At 42.8% G+C, this 13,848-nt stretch overlaps 1 protein-coding gene across 1 annotated transcript in view; it reads right to left on the reverse strand.

Moving 5' to 3' along the window:
- The window catches only part of LOC124594233 (G protein-regulated inducer of neurite outgrowth 1-like), a 35,777-nt gene that overhangs the window by 6,905 nt on the left and 15,024 nt on the right, over positions 1 to 13,848 (reverse strand). The window lies entirely within an intron of this gene.

Here is a 13,848-nt window from a genome sequence, read left to right on the forward strand (position 1 = left end):
TGTGTGTGTGTGTGTGTGTGTGTGTGTGTGTGTGTGTGTGTGTGTACACTTTTTTTGGCGGCGGCGGGGGGGGGGGGGGGGGCGGCGCTTTACACATATAAACGATAATCGGAAATGTGTATCTTGGAGAATAAAGTTACTATGGTCAGTGTTCTCACATTTGCAAAGAAAATGACTGTCCGGTCGTCAGGGAATTATAGATCTGACGGGGGAAATTGCGATTTCAATGCATATATAGCCATGGAGGGGATGAAAGATATTACATGGAAAATTATGTCCATTCTAACAAGGATACCGATTTATGTGGGAAATTGATGTTTCCAAGGCCACAGTCGTCAGGAGGTAATTTCCAATACTTTGCTCATTGTCAAATGTCACCAGGTTGGTACTACTATCGTAATATTTAACTGTAATTACACTGATAAATATGTGCTGCTTTTCTAGGACGACAGTGCCTGCTGTCTGGGTGCAGGTACCTAGTGAGAGGTTTAGGGGACCACACCGTGGTTCAGGTCGAAAAAATCGATTTTCGGTTTTCATCATATTTCGATAGATTAAGGTTCTATTTAAGTACTCTGAAAAGGATTTTGCTTAAAAAAATTTTTTTCGAGTATTTAAAGAGCATTTTCCTACCACTTGTGTTCATGTGCCACGCCCATTTTTCTGTCACCCACTGTGAACCCACCAACTGTCAACTCAGCCATATGGAGATGCCATTATTAGCAAAATAGAATGTGTAGGTCATGTTCAAAAACGTTTGGGAACAAGGCTGAGAAAAATAACTGTTGATGTGAGAGGAAAAAATTAGATGGAAAATTGTTGACCGCACAGGGTAAATTGACTAAAACTGAAATAAAAAACTTGTAGGTATACTATGCGCAGGCAATTAGGAGAAATAAAGAAAATCTGGAGGCAATGAAAAGATGTTTGCAGCTCGACTGCAACGGATTGCAGTTCGCCATGATGTAGCGCAGTGTCTTGTTTGACTTTCTCGTTTGTAGCCGAATTGGGTCATAGAAACGTCCACAGAAATTTGAAGGTTACTTTCGTTAAACTGCAGGAGCCTGCAGATCCTTTCCAGTATTAGAGGAATTTTAGGGAAATCTGCCTGTGGTGTGAGGTCCCAGCTTTGTAATTTGTCTGGGCATTAGTTGCCATACACTAACGCAGTTACTATTGCATATGATACTTTATAGGTTTGGGCAGAAGTGCAATTGTAAAGTATGCATGTTAATTTGGTCACTCTGTAAATTCTATTTATTACACGAATATCAATATGCATAGTTCGCACATAGTAAAACCATGTAGCTGATTTATCTTTGATTATTGATACATTATCTTTGAATTGCAACAGAAACTCTGCCCGGGGGCGCTAGCAAAGTAACAAGCATTATAAATTGAGCAGTGTTGAGTAGCAGACGTGTTTTAAAGAAGTCTAATTTTCTTTATAATGTGTGATAGAGGGTATGAGAATGAATATTTTGGATTCAGTTATTGAGAGAGGAGCTGGGATTACTTGTGAGACTTTTTGGAATGTTGAGAGATTGGGGTAAGCAAGAGCATAGGATTGTGTGTTATTGATAGTAATTAAGCTCAGTGTTATTATTATGCGCATAGATCTGATAGTAAGACGAGATTCCCCTTGCTTAAACTTGTTTCTTAGTGACATTATGTAAATACTATTGGCAACATTCAGTTCATTTCGAAAGCATTACTTTAGAATGAAGACCTTACCAATTGAAGTTCCGTCTTTCGTTCGGTTCATAATGCACATACACATATCGCGGCTTGTGGTACGAAATTTTCACTGGTTTTTTAGTGTTTCTTCGCTGTTTTATGAGCCCCTTTAGAGAAATGTGCAGAAACTTTTCTAGACACGAGGTAAGGAAAAATACAGTTTAGGGCCAGGATTTTTTTCTAAGTTCAGTTGCGCATTTGTTTCAGAAGTTAGGTAGCATTCAGGGAAACATTACATTTTTATAGAAACCTGAATTTGTAGACAGTGTTGAGAAAAACATATTAAGCCTTTTTGTAATTCAGTATAGTAAGTTTTGCACAGCACATAAGTTACAAGTTGTTTGTTTGGTAATAGTTTTTTAAAAGTTTTGGTCGACAGTTTTAGAAAGATTTAGAAAACCTTGCGAGTATACATGCTCCTTCCATTTATTCTATAGCAGCTAATGTAGTGATCTATTTCAGGGAGAAAAACCAAAGGTGCATCTGTATTTATTAGTGATTTAAGGACTGCCGTTAGACTAGGAAATTGGACAAGCGATACTTGTTTAAATATGGCTATGTTATGGTTAGTTGATGATGCAGAGATACGTATTATGTCCTCAAGGCTCTTCGTAAATTGCACATGCTTGATTAGCTGGCTCTCGGAAATGTTCAATGTTACCACAAACATAACAGCACAAATCTTTTTATGGAGAAACTGTGGTGGTCTCGACTGACAAGAACAGGAACGTTAATGCTCACACATAAGAGCTAATGTAGAATGCAGAGTGTCATCCTGCACGAGACAGAAATCAGGGACTTTGAAGTTTGTGAGTGCTGTTTCCACTTACATCTCGAGCGAAGTCAGAATGGAAAATCCATGCGATTTGTTCAGTGGCTTTACGATTGCTACACAATGGAATGAAACTGAGTGCTACTTTGGGATGAAATGACCATAGTGTTTTCTGAGGTGAAATATTCTGGATGTGGGTTTAGGCCATCTGATGAAGCAATGCTGCCAGCCAGAAAGTCTGAAGTGTGGAGAAGCAGACATAGAAGGCAGCTAGTGTTTGGGTAAGTGTTTGTTAAGCACAGACGTTGCTGCCTCAACCATCAGATGGTATTCACAGCAGTACAAAGAATTGCAGAAATATATATATGAGGAATGCTGGCTGTTAGGCATAGTGGACAGAAGGGAACATGAAGGTTTGATGGAGGTGGGGCTCATGTGTCAGTCGTTAACTTGGACTTGTTAGGGAGAGTGAAGTCTCCACATTATAGAGAATGTGGGATAGCACTGTTCAGCTTTACTGTTCGAACAAAAAGTTTTCAGGGACATGAAGTGTTGGCCCATGTTGAAGAAGATGCGATGGGTTGTCACAAATGAATTGAGTTCAGAATGTGAGATAAATGACCATTATTGCACATGTAAAATGTTAAAACTGAAATATATCTACATTCAAAATCAGCTTTACCTTTTGTTATACAACTACTTTGCTGTAACTATGGATTAGTGCATAGACATTTGTATATATATCGATAGAATCAGTCACACTCGTATGAAACAGACTGTTGGTAATTCAGCTATGAGCACTGTTCAGCAGGAACTCACTCTCATAGCATTGTTCACTCAATAGAAAATCTCTCTCTCATAGCACTGTTCACAGACAGATTTAACCAACATATGCAAAGACTTGCAAATTTACTTGAAGAGCCTAATTGATCGACTTTAACTCTGTTTTGACCAGGCTTCTCACTACTTGTTGTGGACTATTGCTGACTGTAGTGTAGCCTCACACTGAACTGACTTCATGTCCATGAGTGTATTTCAAGGTAGGCCACAAATCGTGACAGAACTTCTGTGGGCATTTCTTCCTACTTCCATCATTGGTGTGGCCAGCAATGCCCCGATAGCAAGCTTTGTGGTGTTGGTACACCTACCGACTACACCACTTCTTCACATACAACCGACCTGCCTTGAGACAAGGATGTGCAGCACAATGATGAGGAGGTGGACAGTATGTCAGCCTAACAGAGGGGGTGGGTGCTGAAACTGCAATCAGGGCCAAGCACCTACTACACCTCAGCTTCTCCCTGAGCATGCTCAGGAATTCTGATCCAAAAACCAGCCACAGGTGCACGCCATCGTCCATGGACACACACATGAAAGGCTTGGAGGTGGGAACTGCATGGACTCCTGAGGTGCCAGGCCAGGTGACTAGATCCAGCTTCTCCATGGATGACAATGTTGGCTACCAGGTAGGCTGCAGTGGTCGACGTATATGGGCATCCCCACCTGAGAGGATGACAGTGCTGTAGGAGCAATCAGCTGTATGACTGCGAAGGGGCTGCTACAGGTCCTGATATCGGACAGTGTCTGAACAGAGAAAGGACGACAGAATCTTGGGAACGGGCAGACCGTAACTGGTTTTGGTGTCACTGATGGACTTCAATGGGACTCCGAATGGTGTAAATCGATCTGGAAAGAATGTCATGAATTATGCCATGCTCCCATCTGCGTCTAGCTCCACACACCCTGAACAGGACTGGGCTGCTGAATCTGCAATTTGTTCATTCTGTTAGGTACATGTAATAATCGTGATGGATACATGAGGGAGCAATCTATGTGCAGTTTCAGCCTCCATGAAACAGCTCTGCTGGCAATGTGCTCCCTCTCAGCAAGGTGCAGTAGGGCAATGGAAACATTGAGGGCCCGATCCTGTGAGGTTGGCCTGTAACTTGTCCATTCGAGACTAACATCCGCACGAATCTTTCAGGTTCACAGTTCAACTGTGGATGGAAGGGCGTATTGTGTGCTCCTGTCTCACTACAAAATTGTTCGAACTGTCTGGACGTGAACAGTGGTCTGTAGTGAAGCGCGATCACTTCTGGCAATCATTCATTACAAAAAATTGAATCAAAACGACAGTAACTCAGACTTTGTAGAGTGCATTGGGTTGGGGGGGGGGGGGGGGGCTCATCATAATACAAGTGAGACAGTGTTGCAAGTTTCACCCATCATGAAAGTGGTACAAAATGATGGTTGGTTGGTTGGTTGTTTGAGGTTTAAGGGACCAAACAGCAAGGTCATCAGTCCCTTGTTTCAAATATGCTCCATTCCGCTAATGGGACATCTCAGTAAAGTCAGAACAATAAAACTGAAAAGGGAAAAACGTAAAAGGGCAGTCACGTTGTCATTGGTTCCAAATGAACTGCAGACACGTACGACAAAGATCTGTTGGTGTGACAGTATATTTCAAGGTGCAGAGAAGTGAACCTGGGTTAGTGTACGTACAGACTTACCAAAGTAAGAGTGGGTACATGTGTCATGCTGTCAGTGCTTACTACACAGCGAGCATTACCACTAAATTTTGAAGAGAAAGTAGGCGGGAGTGCAATTAAATGGAACATGAATTTTAGAAACGGGCACGAAGTTAGAGTTTCAGTGACACGATTTATGCACTAACTACATGCTATTAAAAAATCACATAATTTAGCAGTCTTTGCTATAGTTCAGATTTATGTTGGTAGAGTTCTTAGATTCTCCGGTCACAGTACAGCATTAACTTCCACACAGATATTTAAACCATGACACTTTGTAACTTCTGATCTGCGTAGGATACGAGACACGGTACTAATCTGAGACAGTATTACGACCAGGTGTTTACTTGCATTGAGGAGGAAAGCAAAATTATGGGAGTCTGGGAAGTGAGAAAACTAGCTGCACGTAGCTGCTAGGCCCAGGTGAGAATCAGTTAATTTGCAGAACACAATTATATCGCTACAGATGGAATTTACTGTCCCGGTACCGAGGGGAAGGACTTACAACAACGAGTTATGCTCGTTAAAATGGGCAGCTGTGCAGTGGAACCATACTGGCTGGTACACCAATGGTTCGTTTAGTATACGAGGCACCTGCAAGTTATTTTCAAAAGGCGATGCAAGGCCGACTCACCGAAATATGTCCATATACTGCGGTCGGGAAACCACCGGATTGAAGCAATTTTGAGTCTTCATATAGCGCCTTGATCCTCGTTAGAAAACACTGCACATTCACTGAACTACCGATCGACACACTCGCATAGGCCGTGTTACTACTACGTGCATGCACACACACGAATGGCGACGTCTCCATCTAGGGAATATCTGGTAGAAGTATCCGTTTTCTCAAGAGGTGGTGGTGATGGTGGTGGGGGAAGACACTCCTGTTGGCATTGCCTATGGTGCGCGGGATTTTTGGAGAAAGTCCAGGTGAGGCTGCTAGGGTAGACTGTGGGGATCTCGAAATTTGGGGTTTAGAGCCACCACAGAAGTATTGTGTGTTGTAGAACCATTAGAAAGCAATGATGAGGGGGACATGTTACATTGTTTTATACTCTCAAGCATAGTACGCATCAGTGAAATAATTGGAGCTTTTGTTGTTCAAATTAGTCTTGATAATTTTGGCATGGACGAGAAGAGTCTGCGAAAGGGTTTACTGACTGCCAATTTAGGTGCCAGAGGGGGATGGTAGAGGGGTCAAATGAGGATCTTTGCTGCCAACAAACTGTCTCTGTATCTGCATTACATGAGAAAATGAAGCACTTACAATCAAACAATAGGAAATTAATAGAAGCATTGTTACTGAAATTTGCAGATTTATTTAATCCAGATGATCCAATGCCATTTATTTTATTTTGTATATGGCATCTACATAGTAAAATTACACACACACACACACACACACACACACACACACACACACACACACACACACACAATATAATAAACGAATTACAAATATATTAAATGATTGATTGCAAACAATATGCGAAAGATTAGGGAGACAGCAACTACAGCTATTACAAGTCCACAATTAAGCAGGCCACCCACTGAACAGCACGTGGAGTAGCATTCATGATGTTCCTGCATTCTCCTTCAAACCTCCTCGCAGGACATTCGAAGATCAGGTGAGGGATTGTTTGTTCTTCTGCAACACAGTCGCATCGTGGGTCATCAGTGAGTTTCCATTTGTGGAGAATGGCCTTACACCTGCCATGGTTAGTCTTCACCAGATTAAGTCTGCACCAAGTTGTTCTGGGCATCTGCATTCCTTTCACCGGTATCTAAGGATCAAAATCGGTGGTGAGAGGATGGTGATTATTCAGTGACCAGTATTGCTCTATTTCCTTGTCATGTCTTACCTTTCTGGGAATTTGAGGACTTCGTCTTCCCATATAGGTTTTCTGAATTTTAGGCGAGTAGTTGGTAGATGGTCCAATATTTTTCGGATAAGTATATCTTCAGAGACAGAGGGGTCATTAATTTTCTTCCATTCTCATAGTAGCTTGTTGCCTTCTGAGAGAGGGAGGAGCTATATTGCAAAGGGCATGAAGCCAGGGAAGTGGAGTTTACTGCAAAGTTCCTGAGACAATCCTCTCGTTTACACTCTTCAACGGTCAGCCTATCCACTCCGCCATTAAGCAGATGTGAAACGCTCCTCACTGTAGGAATTCTACCGACGTGGATTTACTGCGTTCCGACCGTTTCTACATGCTCGAACAACGATTTTCAAAATAAATTATACGATGACAAACAGCAACGAATCACGACATACACTGCATCCTAACTATTACATTGCTTCTATTTGACGATGTAAACAAGCTGAAGCTCCACAGACCACTACAGTTGTGAACACTGGCACTTCTGAACTTCGGCATGCTCGATGCTCGATTCTTGGACTCATTCAGGCCAGAGAATCTTTTTGCCCCTCTTTGTACATTGTTGGCATTATTTGAGTTCAGTTGTTTCGAAATCAGTCCAGTTCGCATTTTTAGTTGAATCAAAGTGCTCCCGTTTACTGTACTTGTGCTGTGGTGATAGTTTCTGATAATGGATAAATTTATAACAACGAACATGGAAACTGATTTTGATTCGTCCACTGGCGTTACGACGACTGAGAAACATGCACGCACTACTACAATAGCCTAATTACCTATCTATAGCAGTTAAATTTTAGCAGTGGAGTCTGTATTTGGAGAATAGTAGAACTTTGGGGTTGCAATGTTCCAGTATTTTAAAGTACAGCGGAGCGGTAAACATTACAAACAACATTAAATTAAAGTCAGTGCATAAAAAATAGATTTTCTGCGTCGCTTAAAAATCACGTTCATTGAGTAATGTCACCCAAACGGCGATGGTTGCGTTTTTTCAAAAAATTTGCTGAAAATTCTACCAATATTAGCCCAAATGGCAAAATATCCCCTAATCTGGTCATCCTTTCCCGACATTCAAATTTCCTTCCAGATGCAGCCTCTCTGCTTCAATGAAAATAGCGGCATCGAAGGCGAGCTGACTAGAGACTCCATACACTAGAAGCTTTATTTACAATGGAAGGCTGCAAGCGAGCATTTTCTATTGTGTATCTGAGCATAAAGGTGACTCAATCGTGGAGGGGCGAGTTGTCATGTCATGTTTTACCCCCAAAAACGATGTTTTACTGTTAATGTCATTCTTAACATATTTTGAATAATGAGTCCAGCTGTCAACGTATCTTAGTAAATCTCATATGAAAGTTTATCTAGAAATATGTTAGAGTTGTGACGGCTGGACACACTGTTCAAAATATATTAAGAACAAGACATATGAACGGCAAGGAATATTTTATATTATAGATGAGTTGATTAGCATTAAAGGCTGTATAACTACACTCCTGGAAATGGAAAAAAGAACACATTGACACCGGTGTGTCAGACCCACCATACTTGCTCCGGGCACTGCGAGAGGGCTGTACAAGCAATGATCACACGCACGGCACAGCGGACACACCAGGAACCGCGGTGTTGGCCCTCTAATGGCGCTAGCTGCGCAGCATTTGTGCACCGCCGCCGTCAGTGTCAGCCAGTTTGCCGTGGCATACGGAGCTCCATCGCAGTCTTTAACACTGGTAGCATGCCGCGACAGCGTGGACGTGAACCGTATGTGCAGTTGACGGACTTTGAGCGACGGCGTATAGTGCGCATGCGGGAGGCCGGGTGGACGTACCGCCGAATTGCTCAACACGTGGGGCGTGAGGTCTCCACAGTACATCGATGTTGTCGCCAGTGGTCGGCGGAAGGTGCACGTGCCCGTCGACCTGGGACCGGACCGCAGCGACGCACGGATGCACGCCAAGACCGTAAGATCCTACGCAGTGCCGTAGGGGACAGCACCGCCACTTCCCAGCAAATTAGGGACACTGTTGCTCCTGGGGTATCGGCGAGGACCATTCGCAACCGTCTCCATGAAGCTGGGCTACGGTCCCACACACCGTTAGGCCGTCTTCCGCTCACGCCCCAACATCGTGCAGCCCGCCTCCAGTGGTGTCGCGACAGGCGTGAATGGAGGGACGAATGGAGACGTGTCGTCTTCAGCGATGAGAGTCGCTTCTGCCTTGGTGCCAATGATGGTCGTATGCGTGTTTGGCGCCGTGCAGGTGAGCGCCACAATCAGGACTGCATACGACCGAGGCACACAGGGCCAACACCCGGCATCATGGTGTGGGGAGCGATCTCCTACACTGGCCGTACACCACTGGTGATCGTCGAGGGGACACTGAATAGTGCACGGTACATCCAAACCGTCATCGAACCCATCGTTCTACCATTCCTAGACCGGCAAGGGAACTTGCTGTTCCAACAGGACAATGCACGTCCGCATGTAGCCCGTGCCACCCAACGTGCTCTAGAAGGTGTAAGTCAACTACCCTGGCCAGCAAGATCTCCGGATCTGTCCCCCATTGAGCATGTTTGGGACTGGATGAAGCGTCGTCTCACGCGGTCTGCACGTCCAGCACGAACGCTGGTCCAACTGAGGCGCCAGGTGGAAATGGCATGGCAAGCCGTTCCACAGAACTACATCCAGCATCTCTACGATCGTCTCCATGGGAGAATAGCAGCCTGCATTGCTGCGAAAGGTGGATATACACTGTACTAGTGCCGACATTGTGCATGCTCTGTTGCCTGTGTCTATGTGCCTGTGGTTCTGTCAGTGTGATCATGTGATGTATCTGACCCCAGGAATGTGTCAATAAAGTTTCCCCTTCCTGGGACAATGAATTCACGGTGTTCTTATTTCAATTTCCAGGAGTGTATATTATCATGGACAAATACGTACTCATTTATGAGATCGCCTGCATTAAAAATCGACATTTATGTATGAATCACTGTTAAGATCCCAAAACTAGCTCGTATCTGTGTATTCGTTCTCTTAATAATTTGTTTTCTTTAGCTTCAAGCTGACAGTTGACAATTTTTTTTTAAAGGTTTTGATCATTTGAGAAAATTTAATTTTAATGAAATGACAAAGTTCAACCAACAGCGACTACAGTTGTTCATAACATTCACCGATTTCTTTAGCTCAACGTGTTCATGCCCATGAGAAGATGCAAAGCAACTTCCAACTATCTACTACTTCTGACAACACGGAACAAGGCTATCTACATTTTCTGGATCTGCTTGATTTGTAATAATTAGAAGTAATAATCCTTGCGTTTAATTTTCTCATTCTTCAAATCTAAATGTTTTTATTCCTTTTGCTTAACTGATCAATAGAAGTGCATTAATAACAAAACTTGTTTAATTTATTGACTTAACTTTGAGTTTCTAAAGTTGCCAGTAATAGCTGCACATACTTCAGAAACAATGTTTGAAATCACTTGCTTGGCGACTTTAAAGTAAATAAAAAATTGAGGCTGATGTAGGAATCGCCAATTGCTAGGTATCTGAGCGTAAGCGCCAACCGCTCAATAACTGGTACAGCTTTCCGAAATTTGCTGTCAGCCTTTGATATTTTCGGTCCATCCAAATTTATCAGATAATCAAAATCTGATGCGGACATACGGCAAAATGTCTTGAAATGTAGGTTTCCAACATCAGTCATCCATCAAATCACTCCCACTACTTTTTTCTGCTTCTGAAACTGTGGTCATGTACCACCTGCGTTTTCTTGGGTCTTTGTAGAGTCTATCTTCTGCCTCAGATGAAAATCGCATCACAAGGAAGTTGGCACTTGCTATAACCACTTCTTCCATTTTTAAATTAGGAAACTGGCACTGGTCACGACTGCGAGTACAACGCGGATCCTCAAGAGCAGAAGTCTGTCAAGCAATTGGAGTAGTGCGGACGAAGATAGAAGCAGCACGAGCGCAAGTCAGACAAGTTTGACAAGACTCCGACAGACGAGTGTGACGAGCACAAATCTGGCGAGCACGAGTAGTGTGGACGCACCTTTACAGTGCCAGTTTAAACAGTAAATTGCCGGCCGGAGTGGCCGTGCGGTTCTAGGCGCTACAGGCTATAACCGAGCGACCGCTACGGTCGCAGGTTCGAATCCTGCCTCGGGCATGGATGTGTGAGATGTCCTTAGGTAAATTAGGTTTAATTAGTTCTAAGTTCTAGGCGACTGATGACCTCAGAAGTCAAGTCGCATACTGCTCAGAGCCATTTAAACAGTAAATTGCAGACAACGCTTGAGGGTGGCAAGATAACATTTTCTGTGAGGCATCTTTACTTCACAGGTTTTCATAAATTAGTTACTGTCTTCCTATGACTTTCTTATTTGTCCCTTGTCTAGCATTTGTTGACGTCTGGTTCACCTTAGTGTTCCTTCCCCTGGGTTTTGCGCAGTACTCCACATCTGATCCACAGTAATGTAGATCTGCCTATTCGAGGAGAAAGGGACTGACGATCTAGTAGTTTGGTCCCTTTTATCATCCAGCCAACCAACCAAATTAGTTACGAAAGTGCTACAGAACGGAAGAGCACAGTTGTTGGTATGGCAATCATATTGTTTGCGCAAACTGGACAGTGTCGCCCCCTTCCCAATACGTTATTTAAGTTACATATCGAGACGGGGATGAGATAACTAGTAGGTCTATTTCCCATAGTCTTAGCGGGAATACGGAATTAAGCTGTGAACATTCATTGATGAAAGTGAGACGATGGATATGGATGGAAACAGTTTATGTGGAATTCTGGGTCGGTCCGGAAGGCGAGAACGGATAGCCCAGTCGTAAGGCGACCTCTCGCAGTAAGTAGGCAATCAGTTGGAGTAGCGGTCTGGAGCAAATTTTCACGTCACCAATACATGGAACTTCTGTACTGCTGTCATTCATCATCAAACTTAAGAGCGATTGCTGTTGGAAAGTAATAAAGATAAGATTTGGATTTCACCGGACGTATTGCATTTAGTTTCCAGAAGTGCAGTGGCGGCTTTGAATTGAGATGAACCACAATCTGTAGGTAGCAGATATATAACAATTCGTTGATAAAATGTTGCAGCTCTTCATGAGTTATCCACTGGGAGACTAGTTATTACATGTATACGAAAGAGTAAATATTTCTAATTAAAATCATCCAGCTAGTTCGCTCTCTCGCACTGTTGTAATCATACAGGAAAAATGTTAAGCAAACTTCTGTTAATTACGCTTCTGTAATTGCTTTTCAGTTGACCCACTCTGTTAACAGATGTCCTGCTGTGCTTCTTTCTGGAAAGTTACCGGTTCCTACTTGAGATCAATGGGGCTCAGATGTGCTGCAGCCGAGGTCTCGTTTCGGCTTACTTAGGTCACCACCACAACTGTCCTATACTGGCTCTGAGCACTATGGGACTCAACTGCTGAGGTTATTAGTCCCCTAGAACTTAGAACTAGTTAAACCTAACTAACCTAAGGACAGCACAAACATCCATGCCCGAGGCAGGATTCGAACCTGCGACCGTAGCGGTCTTGCGGTTCCAGACTGCAGCGCCTTTAACCGCACGGCCACTTCGGCCGGCTGTGTCCTATACTGAATTGTGTTTAAAAATAAAAGGCTGTCATTCAGCTTTTACAAAGAAAGAAACCGTCTGCAATCTGATTAATGAAATCAAAGTAAATGTTACTCACATTCTATTTTATCATTCCAATTGATCAGCATACATTTGTTTTTTTACATTTTGTCGTAAGTTCTTGAATGCTCATTGTTCCTTACTTCAGAAAACTTTAAAGCGAAACCTTTCTCGTGTCCATAATCTGACAGGTCACAGCACTTTTCTTCATCCAACGCGACAAGTGCATTATTAAAAATAAAGAAATCAATACGTCACCATATCAAAGAACAATTTTTCTCAATTATATGTATGCTACTCATTTTGAGAAACTCAGTTGCGTTCTTTAGATTTTCACTCGTGCACTTCGCACTCTCGTTAACAACTCATCGTTCTTAATCCCAACAGATGGCAACACTCGTCTATCCCAGGTTGCCTCTAGCTATCTCCATCGTTTGTGGCATGAAAAACGAAATAAACCCCATTTTTAACTACTACTTCGTCTCTGCCTACCTAATTAACTCATTTTACTTAAATTATATTCCATTTGTGTGTTGCGAAAAAATCATGTGGTACATAAACCATACTGCTTGTGAACAGAATTAGCGTTAAAGTTTACGTTGAATTATAAGGCCCCTACACTCGGCAGTAAGTGGGTGGGGATGGGCAGGCGGCCGTGCCCCCTAGCTCTCAGGAGGTTGGGAAAACAGTTCGGTGTTTCTATCAATAAAATGACTTGGAAGTTGACATTACATATGTTTTTGACATAGTTGGAAGTGGAACTTTTTGTGTGGCTACTTAATAGTCGCCATTCGTCTTCCAAAGTATTATAAATAATCCACACCCCAGGTCTAGGACCCCCTCCCCTTTTCCTACAAACTATCGTATGGGCGCCATTGTGAGCAGGAGTCAGTAAATCATACAGTGCTCCACATTTTTGTGTACATATTGATTGAAATTTGAACTGGAAGAAGTATATTACCGAGCATCTGAGACAGTTCAGCTACTTTTGCTCTTCGTATAACTGCTAATTTTGGAAACAAACGTATCAACCTCCTGACATATTTTGCATATTTTCGCTCAATGTCTTCTGAAATTTCCTTGGGTAGCTCGTCACTTACAAAGTACGGACTGCACAAAAGCGAGCAGTAAGAATATGTAGAGTTCCCATACGGAGTTGGACGTGTTAACTGCACTTTCACAGTACATGTACATTCTCTAATGAAATAAGTCATAAATAATCCATCACAATTTGAGAACAGTGTTGTCCATACCTACAGCGCTAAAGGGGAGCCATCATTAACCATT

The sequence above is a fragment of the Schistocerca americana genome, chromosome 2 (genome assembly GCF_021461395.2).
Source record: "Schistocerca americana isolate TAMUIC-IGC-003095 chromosome 2, iqSchAmer2.1, whole genome shotgun sequence".
NCBI classification, from domain to species: Eukaryota; Metazoa; Arthropoda; class Insecta; order Orthoptera; family Acrididae; genus Schistocerca; species Schistocerca americana.